The 12,500-nt window shown below is 57.1% G+C and overlaps 2 non-coding genes and 1 pseudogene across 2 annotated transcripts; all 3 read left to right on the forward strand.

The window, feature by feature from the left end:
* The first annotated feature begins 4,260 nt into the window (after positions 1–4,260).
* LOC126433985 (small subunit ribosomal RNA) lies at positions 4,261–6,169 on the forward strand. The gene has a single exon (XR_007578899.1). It is a non-coding gene; the product is annotated as a small subunit ribosomal RNA (ribosomal RNA).
* A 353-nt stretch (positions 6,170–6,522) lies between these two features.
* LOC126433975 (5.8S ribosomal RNA) lies at positions 6,523–6,677 on the forward strand. The gene has a single exon (XR_007578890.1). It is a non-coding gene; the product is annotated as a 5.8S ribosomal RNA (ribosomal RNA).
* A 188-nt stretch (positions 6,678–6,865) lies between these two features.
* Positions 6,866–12,500, forward strand: part of LOC126433995 (large subunit ribosomal RNA) — a 7,739-nt pseudogene continuing 2,104 nt past the window's right edge.

Consider the following 12,500-nt stretch of genomic DNA (forward strand, 5'->3'; position numbering starts at 1 on the left):
AGGTCCACCCACAAAACAGAATATCCCACCCTTCCGACATCCGCCATTGCTCAGTTAAGCCACGAACACCCACACATGTCCTACACAGGGGTGCACCCAACATCACAATACTGCCTCCTGTCACAGTACACAAACAATGGCAGGAATGAAAGACACACATCTGCCATAACCTTGGAATCGGAGCGCCGCCTGTCATGAGCCACAAGTGCATCCTGACGTGACAAATCGGATGATCCCGCAGGCATGCACTTACGATAATCACTATCAACGAACCTGCCGCCCCCCCCCCCCCAAATACACCTTTCCCTACAACAATGTGTACCTTAACCTAAGCGATATTGTACCTTAACCTCAGCTATATCGTACCTTAACCTAACCTACATTGCGCCTTAACCTAACCTACGTTGTACCTTAACCTACGTTGTACCTTAACCTAACCTACGTTGTACCTTAACCTAACCTACGTTGTACCTTAACCTAACCTACGTTGTACCTTAACCTAACCTACGTTGTGCCTTAACCTAACCTATGTTGTGCCTTAACCTAACCTATGTTGTGCCTTAACCTAACCTATGTTGTGCCTTAACCTAACCTATGTTGTGCCTTAACCTAACCTATGTTGTGCCTTAACCTACCTATGTTGTGCCTTAACCTAACCTATGTTGTGCCTTAACCTAACCTATGTTGTGCCTTAACCTAACATATGTTGTGCCTTAACCTAACCTATGTTGTGCCTTAACCTAACCTACGTTGTGCCTTAACCTAACCTATGTTGTGCCTTAACCTAACCTATGTTGTGCCCTAACCTAACCTATGTTGTGCCTTAACCTAACCTATGTTGTGCCTTAACCTAACCTATGTTGTGCCTTAACCTAACCTATGTTGTGCCTTAACCTAACCTATGTTGTGCCTTAACCTAACCTATGTTGTGCCTTAACCTAACCCATGTTGTGCCTTAACCTAACCCATGTTGTGCCTTAACCTAACCCATGTTGTGCCTTAACCTAACCCATGTTGTGCCTTAACCTAACCCATGTTGTGCCTTAACCTAACCCATGTTGTGCCTTAACCTAACCCATGTTGTGCCTTAACCTAACCCATGTTGTGCCTTAACCTAACCCATGTTGTGCCTTAACCTAACCCATATTGTACCTTAACCTAACCCATATTGTACCTTAACCTAACCCATATTGTACCTTAACCTAACCCATATTGTACCTTAACCTAACCCATATTGTACCTTAACCTAACCTAATTTGTGCCTCAACGTAACCTAATTTGTGCCTCAACGTAACCTAATTTGTGCCTCAACGTAACCTAATTTGTGCCTCAACGTAACCCATGTTGTGCCTCAACGTAACCCATGTTGTGCCTCAACGTAACCCATGTTGTGCCTCAACGTAACCCATGTTGTGCCTCAACGTAACCCATGTTGTGCCTCAACGTAACCCATGTTGTGCCTCAACGTAACCCATGTTGTGCCTCAACGTAACCCATGTTGTGCCTCAACCTAACCCATGTTGTGCCTCAACGTAACCCATGTTGTGCCTCAACGTAACCCATGTTGTGCCTCAACGTAACCCATGTTGTGCCTCAACGTAACCCATGTTGTGCCTCAACGTAACCCATGTTGTGCCTCAACGTAACCCATGTTGTGCCTCAACGTAACCCATGTTGTGCCTCAACGTAACCCATGTTGTGCCTCAACGTAACCCATGTTGTGCCTCAACGTAACCCATGTTGTGCCTCAACGTAACCCATGTTGTGCCTCAACGTAACCCATGTTGTGCCTCAACGTAACCCATGTTGTGCCTTAACGTAACCCATGTTGTGCCTTAACGTAACCCATGTTGTGCCTTAACGTAACCCATGTTGTGCCTTAACGTAACCCATGTTGTGCCTTAACGTAACCCATGTTGTGCCTTAACGTAACCCATGTTGTGCCTTAACGTAACCCATGTTGTGCCTTAACGTAACCCATGTTGTGCCTTAACGTAACCCATGTTGTGCCTTAACGTAACCCATGTTGTGCCTTAACGTAACCCATGTTGTGCCTTAACGTAACCCAATTTGTGCTTTAACGTAACCTAATTTGTGCTTTAACGTAACCTAATTTGTGCTTTAACGTAACCTAATTTGTGCTTTAACGTAACCTAATTTGTGCTTTAACGTAACCTAATTTGTGCTTTAACGTAACCTAATTTGTGCTTTAACGTAACCTAATTTGTGCTTTAACGTAACCTAATTTGTGCTTTAACGTAACCTAATTTGTGCTTTAACGTAACCTAATTTGTGCTTTAACGTAACCTAATTTGTGCTTTAACGTAACCTAATTTGTGCTTTAACGTAACCTAATTTGTGCTTTAACGTAACCTAATTTGTGCTTTAACGTAACCCATGTTGTGCCTTAACCTAACCTATATTGCGCCTTAACCTGACGCACGTTGTCGCTGAACCTGCTCTGTAATTGTTATGCAACTCGTTAAATTAGTGTAGTGTTGCCTAACCGCAACCCTCGCAATATAGTTCGCTATTCGCACTGCCCGGTCCCCTGTGTATCGCGTCATGTTAAACACCTTGCAGGTGTTGCTGACTTTCCACATGCTCCTGCTATACACTGTAATGTGGATAGCAGCAGGACGTACATGCCCCCCCCCCTTCCCCCCTGCCTTCGCAAGCTGGTCGTTGAGAAGTTTGCATGTTCAATGCCCTTCGCATGCCGACGTACTCAGCCTACGTTGTGGTACGGCCTGTCACCTGTCCGCCGATGTACGCAAAACCCACAAACTGTACTGCACATTGGTCCGTATGTACTGAATGATACATCGTGGCACATGTGTGACCGTACGACGACTGCGCCTAGCAACGGCAGACCATACAGTCCAAATATTGTGCACGCAGCTACGTGTCGTCTCCCTATAAGAGCTGGATTGCAGTGTGGTACGCCATTCAGACGTGTGGGAGGAACGGACGCCCTGGATGGCGATCAGCATGAGCAGTCTGTTGATGTAGTGGAGCGTGTATTCGGACGTAGTCGTCTCTTCTCACACACCGTGATAGCATGTTGCACCGCGTTCCACATCTGCGACATCCTGCAGAGGCCGGCTGACAGTCGTTCGCGCAATGGACACCGCATACGTACGGGGGCTACCTTCCACGTGTTCTCGAGGCGTGCACATGTTGTTGCGTCTATGTGGGCAGACGTAGTGTGTTGTGACACCTGACACAGGCATGCAATACTCGTTGCAAATGGCGATGGACGTCTACGTTTGCTGGTGACGTTACGCAAATGAACAACAGGTAACCCGTTGTGGTGCGGTTGTTCTCGCTAGAGGTGAATCAGTGTTGGCGACGATCGGTCGAGCTATTAACCGGTTGTTTCAGGGATACCCACCATGCCCACGAACGTGAAAGGGGACCCACCATGCCCACGAACGTGAAAGGGGATCTGGGTGTGAGGCGATACGCGGCGGTGGCTGGGTGGGACCGTCCCCGGCCGGTGAGGGGGGGCCGCCCGGCGTGCTGGCAGCGCGGTGCGTGGGCGCACGCGCTACAGCCGGCTGGTGGGGGCGGCCAGTGGCAGGCGCGCCGGCCGACGGACGCGGCAGGCGGCGCAGCTGCGCGCCGGCGCCCCCTGCTCGCGGCGCCTTGCGGCCAAAGCAGGTCCTCGCGGGCCCGGTGCGAAGCGCGGTGGCCATCTGCAGTGTGCTGGTCCGATTGAGGACTGTGTGCGCTGAGGATGCGCCGCCGCCCGGCGCTCGGCGCCGCGACGCCGTCTGCTGCTCGGTCGCCCCAGCGGTTCTCGCAGGTGGTTTGTATCGCAGCTGTGCGGACGTGTTGGCGCGTGCGCTGTGCTGGGAGAGTTCGCTTCGGCACCCAAGTGGGGCTTTTGTCCTTCTGTGGCGCTGGCGTTGGAGCTGCCGGTCACCGTAGGTGGCGCGTGTTGTCTCCCGCCGGCAATGCCACGACAGCACGCTCCCGGGCCTCTGTCGGCAGCGGCAAGCTCAGTTGGGAGCACGGGTGGTCGCACCTAAAGCGTCTACTCGCCTAACTCCGGGCGATTGCGCCTCTCTCGAACCCGACCAAGTACTTAGGACGGCGCTGCGCGCCGCCGGGACCTGAGAGGGTTTCGAGGTGTGTTGTGCAGGGGAGCTCAGCCTCCTCCTGTTTGCAGAATAATTGAGCGGACGCTTGCGTGTTCGCGCGGGCCCCCGGGACACACTCCCGGGCGGCCGGCTGCTCAGCTCTAGTTGACGCAGCTCCCTGGTTGATCCTGCCAGTAGTCATATGCTTGTCTCAAAGATTAAGCCATGCATGTCTCAGTACAAGCCGCATTAAGGTGAAACCGCGAATGGCTCATTAAATCAGTTATGGTTCCTTAGATCGTACCCACGTTACTTGGATAACTGTGGTAATTCTAGAGCTAATACATGCAAACAGAGTCCCGACCAGAGATGGAAGGGACGCTTTTATTAGATCAAAACCAATCGGTCGGCTCGTCCGGTCCGTTTGCCTTGGTGACTCTGAATAACTTTGGGCTGATCGCACGGTCCTCGTACCGGCGACGCATCTTTCAAATGTCTGCCTTATCAACTGTCGATGGTAGGTTCTGCGCCTACCATGGTTGTAACGGGTAACGGGGAATCAGGGTTCGATTCCGGAGAGGGAGCCTGAGAAACGGCTACCACATCCAAGGAAGGCAGCAGGCGCGCAAATTACCCACTCCCGGCACGGGGAGGTAGTGACGAAAAATAACGATACGGGACTCATCCGAGGCCCCGTAATCGGAATGAGTACACTTTAAATCCTTTAACGAGTATCTATTGGAGGGCAAGTCTGGTGCCAGCAGCCGCGGTAATTCCAGCTCCAATAGCGTATATTAAAGTTGTTGCGGTTAAAAAGCTCGTAGTTGGATTTGTGTCCCACGCTGTTGGTTCACCGCCCGTCGGTGTTTAACTGGCATGTATCGTGGGACGTCCTGCCGGTGGGGCGAGCCGAAGGCGTGCGACCGCCTCGTGCGTGCTCGTGCGTCCCGAGGCGGACCCCGTTGAAATCCTACCAGGGTGCTCTTTATTGAGTGTCTCGGTGGGCCGGCACGTTTACTTTGAACAAATTAGAGTGCTTAAAGCAGGCAAGCCCGCCTGAATACTGTGTGCATGGAATAATGGAATAGGACCTCGGTTCTATTTTGTTGGTTTTCGGAACCCGAGGTAATGATTAATAGGGACAGGCGGGGGCATTCGTATTGCGACGTTAGAGGTGAAATTCTTGGATCGTCGCAAGACGAACAGAAGCGAAAGCATTTGCCAAGTATGTTTTCATTAATCAAGAACGAAAGTTAGAGGTTCGAAGGCGATCAGATACCGCCCTAGTTCTAACCATAAACGATGCCAGCCAGCGATCCGCCGCAGTTCCTCCGATGACTCGGCGGGCAGCCTCCGGGAAACCAAAGCTTTTGGGTTCCGGGGGAAGTATGGTTGCAAAGCTGAAACTTAAAGGAATTGACGGAAGGGCACCACCAGGAGTGGAGCCTGCGGCTTAATTTGACTCAACACGGGAAACCTCACCAGGCCCGGACACCGGAAGGATTGACAGATTGATAGCTCTTTCTTGATTCGGTGGGTGGTGGTGCATGGCCGTTCTTAGTTGGTGGAGCGATTTGTCTGGTTAATTCCGATAACGAACGAGACTCTAGCCTGCTAACTAGTCGCGTGACATCCTTCGTGCTGTCAGCGATTACTTTTCTTCTTAGAGGGACAGGCGGCTTCTAGCCGCACGAGATTGAGCAATAACAGGTCTGTGATGCCCTTAGATGTTCTGGGCCGCACGCGCGCTACACTGAAGGAATCAGCGTGTCTTCCTAGGCCGAAAGGTCGGGGTAACCCGCTGAACCTCCTTCGTGCTAGGGATTGGGGCTTGCAATTGTTCCCCATGAACGAGGAATTCCCAGTAAGCGCGAGTCATAAGCTCGCGTTGATTACGTCCCTGCCCTTTGTACACACCGCCCGTCGCTACTACCGATTGAATGATTTAGTGAGGTCTTCGGACTGGTACGCGGCATTGACTCTGTCGTTGCCGATGCTACCGGAAAGATGACCAAACTTGATCATTTAGAGGAAGTAAAAGTCGTAACAAGGTTTCCGTAAGTGAACCTGCGGAAGGATCATTACCGACTAGACTGCATGTCTTTCGATGTGCGTGTCGTGTCGCGCAACACGCAGCTACCTGTACGGCTCGCAGTAGCCGTGCGCCGCGTGCGGAACCACGCGTTCGTCTCAAAACTAAAGGCAATGTTGTGTGGTACGAGAGCTGAAGCGCTGGAGCGGCTGGCCTGCGGCACCTGGCGCCTGGCGCCGGTTTTGAATGACTTTCGCCCGACTGCCTGTCCGCTCCGGTGTGGAGCCGTACGACGCCCATCGGCCGTGAGGCCGTTGGACACTGAACGCTGGAACAGGGCCGCCACACGCCTCAGTCCCGCCTATGCAACTGTCTCGAAAGAGATGGTGGAAACTATGAAAAGATCACCCAGGACGGTGGATCACTCGGCTCGTGGGTCGATGAAGAACGCAGCAAATTGCGCGTCGACATGTGAACTGCAGGACACATGAACATCGACGTTTCGAACGCACATTGCGGTCCATGGATTCCGTTCCCGGGCCACGTCTGGCTGAGGGTCGGCTACGTATACTGAAGCGCGCGGCGTTTGCCCCGCTTCGCAGACCTGGGAGTGTCGTGGCCGCCTGTGGGGCCGGCCGCGTCTCCTTAAACGTGCGATGCGCGCCCGTCGCCTGGCGGTTCGCATACCGGTACTTACTCGGTAGCGTGCACAGCCGGCTGGCGGTGTGGCGTGCGACACCTCGTACAACGACCTCAGAGCAGGCGAGACTACCCGCTGAATTTAAGCATATTACTAAGCGGAGGAAAAGAAACTAACAAGGATTCCCCCAGTAGCGGCGAGCGAACAGGGAAGAGTCCAGCACCGAACCCCGCAGGCTGCCGCCTGTCGTGGCATGTGGTGTTTGGGAGGGTCCACTACCCCGACGCCTCGCGCCGAGCCCAAGTCCAACTTGAATGAGGCCACGGCCCGTAGAGGGTGCCAGGCCCGTAGCGGCCGGTGCGAGCGTCGGCGGGACCTCTCCTTCGAGTCGGGTTGCTTGAGAGTGCAGCTCCAAGTGGGTGGTAAACTCCATCTGAGACTAAATATGACCACGAGACCGATAGCGAACAAGTACCGTGAGGGAAAGTTGAAAAGAACTTTGAAGAGAGAGTTCAAAAGTACGTGAAACCGTTCTGGGGTAAACGTGAGAAGTCCGAAAGGTCGAACGGGTGAGATTCACGCCCATCCGGCCACTGGCCTCCGCCCTCGGCAGATGGGGCCGGCCGCCCGCGCGGAGCAATCCGCGGCGGGGTCGTGTCCGGTTGCCTTTCCACTCGCCGCGGGGTGGGGCCGTTCCGGTGTGCGGTGGGCCGCACTTCTCCCCTAGTAGGACGTCGCGACCCGCTGGGTGCCGGCCTACGGCCCGGGTGCGCAGCCTGTCCTTCCGCGGGCCTCGGTTCGCGTCTGTTGGGCAGAGCCCCGGTGTCCTGGCTGGCTGCCCGGCGGTATATCTGGAGGAGTCGATTCGCCCCTTTGGGCGCTCGGGCTCCCGGCAAGCGCGCGCGGTTCTTCCCGGATGACGGACCTACCTGGCCCGGCCCCGGACCCGCGCCGCTGTTGGCTCGGGATGCTCTCGGGCGGAATAATCGCTCCCGTCAGCGGCGCTTCAGCTTTGGACAATTTCACGACCCGTCTTGAAACACGGACCAAGGAGTCTAACATGTGCGCGAGTCATTGGGCTGTACGAAACCTAAAGGCGTAATGAAAGTGAAGGTCTCGCCTTGCGCGGGCCGAGGGAGGATGGGGCTTCCCCGCCCTTCACGGGGCGGCGGCCTCCGCACTCCCGGGGCGTCTCGTCCTCATTGCGAGGTGAGGCGCACCTAGAGCGTACACGTTGGGACCCGAAAGATGGTGAACTATGCCTGGCCAGGACGAAGTCAGGGGAAACCCTGATGGAGGTCCGTAGCGATTCTGACGTGCAAATCGATCGTCGGAGCTGGGTATAGGGGCGAAAGACTAATCGAACCATCTAGTAGCTGGTTCCCTCCGAAGTTTCCCTCAGGATAGCTGGTGCTCGTACGAGTCTCATCCGGTAAAGCGAATGATTAGAGGCCTTGGGGCCGAAACGACCTCAACCTATTCTCAAACTTTAAATGGGTGAGATCTCCGGCTTGCTTGATATGCTGAAGCCGCGAGCAAACGACTCGGATCGGAGTGCCAAGTGGGCCACTTTTGGTAAGCAGAACTGGCGCTGTGGGATGAACCAAACGCCGAGTTAAGGCGCCCGAATCGACGCTCATGGGAAACCATGAAAGGCGTTGGTTGCTTAAGACAGCAGGACGGTGGCCATGGAAGTCGGAATCCGCTAAGGAGTGTGTAACAACTCACCTGCCGAAGCAACTAGCCCTGAAAATGGATGGCGCTGAAGCGTCGTGCCTATACTCGGCCGTCAGTCTGGCAGTCATGGCCGGTCCTTGCGGCCGGCCGCGAAGCCCTGACGAGTAGGAGGGTCGCGGCGGTGGGCGCAGAAGGGTCTGGGCGTGAGCCTGCCTGGAGCCGCCGTCGGTGCAGATCTTGGTGGTAGTAGCAAATACTCCAGCGAGGCCCTGGAGGGCTGACGCGGAGAAGGGTTTCGTGTGAACAGCCGTTGCACACGAGTCAGTCGATCCTAAGCCCTAGGAGAAATCCGATGTTGATGGGGGCCGTCATAGCATGATGCACTTTGTGCTGGCCCCCGTTGGGCGAAAGGGAATCCGGTTCCTATTCCGGAACCCGGCAGCGGAACCGATACAAGTCGGGCCCCTCTTTTAGAGATGCTCGTCGGGGTAACCCAAAAGGACCCGGAGACGCCGTCGGGAGATCGGGGAAGAGTTTTCTTTTCTGCATGAGCGTTCGAGTTCCCTGGAATCCTCTAGCAGGGAGATAGGGTTTGGAACGCGAAGAGCACCGCAGTTGCGGCGGTGTCCCGATCTTCCCCTCGGACCTTGAAAATCCGGGAGAGGGCCACGTGGAGGTGTCGCGCCGGTTCGTACCCATATCCGCAGCAGGTCTCCAAGGTGAAGAGCCTCTAGTCGATAGAATAATGTAGGTAAGGGAAGTCGGCAAATTGGATCCGTAACTTCGGGATAAGGATTGGCTCTGAGGATCGGGGCGTGTCGGGCTTGGTCGGGAAGTGGGTCAGCGCTAACGTGCCGGGCCTGGGCGAGGTGAGTGCCGTAGGGGTGCCGGTAAGTGCGGGCGTTTAGCGCGGGCGTGGTCTGCTCTCGCCGTTGGTCGGCCTCGTGCTGGCCGGCGGTGCAGGATGCGCGCGCCTGCGCGGCGTTCGCGCCCCGGTGCTTCAACCTGCGTGCAGGATCCGAGCTCGGTCCCGTGCCTTGGCCTCCCACGGATCTTCCTTGCTGCGAGGCCGCGTCCGCCTTAGCGTGCTCCTCCGGGGGCGCGCGGGTGCGCGGATTCTCTTCGGCCGCCATTCAACGATCAACTCAGAACTGGCACGGACTGGGGGAATCCGACTGTCTAATTAAAACAAAGCATTGCGATGGCCCTAGCGGGTGTTGACGCAATGTGATTTCTGCCCAGTGCTCTGAATGTCAACGTGAAGAAATTCAAGCAAGCGCGGGTAAACGGCGGGAGTAACTATGACTCTCTTAACCAGGGGCTTGGGGGGGTTACCAGCCCCCCCTCGCACTATCCCTTTTTTTAGTTGGGGGCAGTATTCAGAGAAAAAGTGGTGGCCCTTCCGCTGAAGGTGCCACCCCAACTCCCCCAGCACCTAGCCGGCCAACCGGCCGTGCCGAAAATCTTGTAACTTTTGCAGCTGTATACGCCTGTAGTGAGTGCCACCGCAGCTTCACCACCAAGAACGGTCTCGGGGTCCATCGCCGCCGCCAACACCTTGCGGCCGCCAACGCGGAGATCGTCACGGAGAGGCATCGCGCGAGGTGGACGGAGGAAGAAGTCCTCTCGCTCGCCAAGGCGGAGGCCGAACTGTTCCTCGAGAGGGACGCCCGGTTCTTCTTTGTAAATCAAGAGCTCATCAGGATGTTCCCCGACCGAACGCTTGAGGCAATCAAGTGCCGACGGCGGCAAGCTGCCCACAAGCAGCTTGTCCGCCAATTCATGGAGGCGCTTGAGATCGGTCGGGGGGAAGAGCCGGCGTCCCGCCGGGGAGCAGCGAGCCCGCTGCCTGACGCGGGCGAGGCCGCTGCGCCGCCCGTCGACGCAGCCGAGGACTTCGCGGCCGACACCACCGGGCCGCCGCCGGAGGGGCCGACTGACGCCGCCATCTGGGAGCATCTGGCGGGGCTACCCGCTTCCGCCCAGCGTTTCTCTGCCCTGGATCGTGTCATAGGTCTGGGGCGGGGCACGCCGCCCGATGTCATCCTGGGCATGCTCCCGGATGCCCTTGCGTCGGTCGGGTCCAGAGGGGAGAGATCGATCACCAGGACACAGCGGCCGCGCCAACCATCGAAGCGGCCGCCTGCCGCGCCGCCGACGCAGAAGCGCAAGCGGCGCCGCTGGGAGTACGCGAGAACGCAGGATGCCTTCCGACGGTCGCGTGCACGTTGCGTGCGCGGCCTCTTGGATGGCACCCTGCTCCAGCCGCCACCTGCCATCCCTGGTCTGCTGGACTTCTGGGCGGACCTCTTCACCAAGAAGCCCATCTCCACCGCGGGCTTCATTCGTGACCGCCTCCTCCCGCACTCGGAGCCTGTCGCTCCCGAGTGCCTATGGGGGCCGGTCACACATGAGGAGGTCGCCGCCGCGTTGCCGCCCAGGGGATCAGCAGCCGGGCCGGACGGCCTTACCCCAGCGGAGTTGCGGCGCCTGCCGCACGAAGTCCTGGTGAAAGTGATGAATCTCTTCCTTCTGGCCCGCGCCCTTCCGGAACGCCTGCTTCGCGCGCGAACGTCCCTTCTCCCGAAGACGGCTGCACCAACATCCCCCGCTGACTTTCGCCCCATTACGGTCTGCTCGGTGTTGGCGCGGACCTTTCACAAGGTTCTCGCGTCACGCCTGATGCGCGCATGTGCTGTGGACGAACGTCAGCGGGCATTCATCCCTCGGGATGGGATGTTGGAAAATACCTTCATCTTGGACACTGCTCTCACCGACGCAGTTCGCTCCTGCCGCTCTGTCTTTGTGGCATCGATCGACGTATCTAAGGCATTCGATTCGGTAGATCATGCTGCCCTTCGCCCCGTGCTGAAGGCGCATGGCCTGCCGGATTGTTTTGTCGAGTATGTCGAGCGGTGCTACGAGGGCAGCACGACAGTGATAGCGGACGGCGCCGGCGTGGGCGTGTCTGTGCAGCCAGCACGGGGCGTTCGCCAGGGCGATCCCCTCTCCCCCCTCCTGTTCAACTTTGCGGTGGACTACGTTTTACGCCAACTGCCCTCCCACATCGGAGCTCGGATCCTCGGTCGCAGAGTCAACGCTGCGGCCTTTGCAGATGACGTCTTGCTGTTTGCAGCGACCCCGAGGGGCTTGCAGTCCCTCATCGACGCAGCTACCGCAGCCCTCGCCCACCTGGGGCTGCAGATCAACGCCCGGAAGTGTTTCACCCTCGCCTTAGTCGCGTCAGGGCGCGAGAAGAAGGTGAAGGTGGACAGCAATGTCACCTTCACAGCAGGCAATACCACCATGCCTGCCCTGCGTGTGGGTGAAACCTTCCGGTACCTGGGGCTGCAATTTTCCACGGCGGGTCGCTGTGTCTTCAATCCACGTCGCCACCTGGTGGAGCAGCTTGACGTCATCTCCCGAGCTCCGCTGAAGCCGCAACAGCGCCTCCACGCTCTCACCAACGTACTTCTCCCTGGCCTGTACCACGGGCTGGCCCTCAGCCGCACCCGGGTGGGTGCATTGAAGTCGGCCGACGTCACCATCCGGGCCGCCGTCAGGAGATGGTTCCGCCTTCCGGCGGACACCCCCCTGGGATACTTCCACGCTCCTGTTGCCCAGGGGGGCCTCGGCATTCCATCTTGCCGATGGATGGGTCCGACCCTCCGTCGGTCCCGTCTCCTGGCGCTGAAGAAGATAGGGCCAGCCTGCGACGGTGCAGGCATGGATGAGGTGCAGCGTGAGATTGAGGTGCTGGAGCGCCACCTAATGTGGGAGGGCCACCTCCTCAAATCGTCAACGCAGGTTGGGGAAATGTGGGCGGCGCGCCTACACATCGCCATTGACGGTGCGGCGCTCTCATCTTCTGCCGCCGTCAGTGGCCAACATCAGTGGGTCGCCGACACCAGTCGCCTGCTATCTGGGCGTGAATACATCGACGCCCTCCGCGCCCGCATCAACGCCTTCCCTACGAAGGCACGGCGCAGTCGCGGGCGGGAGGCGGACACCAGATGCCGCGCGGGGTGCCAGGCCGTGGAGACCGCCAACCACGTACTTCAGGCTT

The sequence above is a fragment of the Schistocerca serialis genome, unplaced genomic scaffold (genome assembly GCF_023864345.2).
Source record: "Schistocerca serialis cubense isolate TAMUIC-IGC-003099 unplaced genomic scaffold, iqSchSeri2.2 HiC_scaffold_1178, whole genome shotgun sequence".
Classification (NCBI taxonomy): domain Eukaryota; kingdom Metazoa; phylum Arthropoda; class Insecta; order Orthoptera; family Acrididae; genus Schistocerca; species Schistocerca serialis.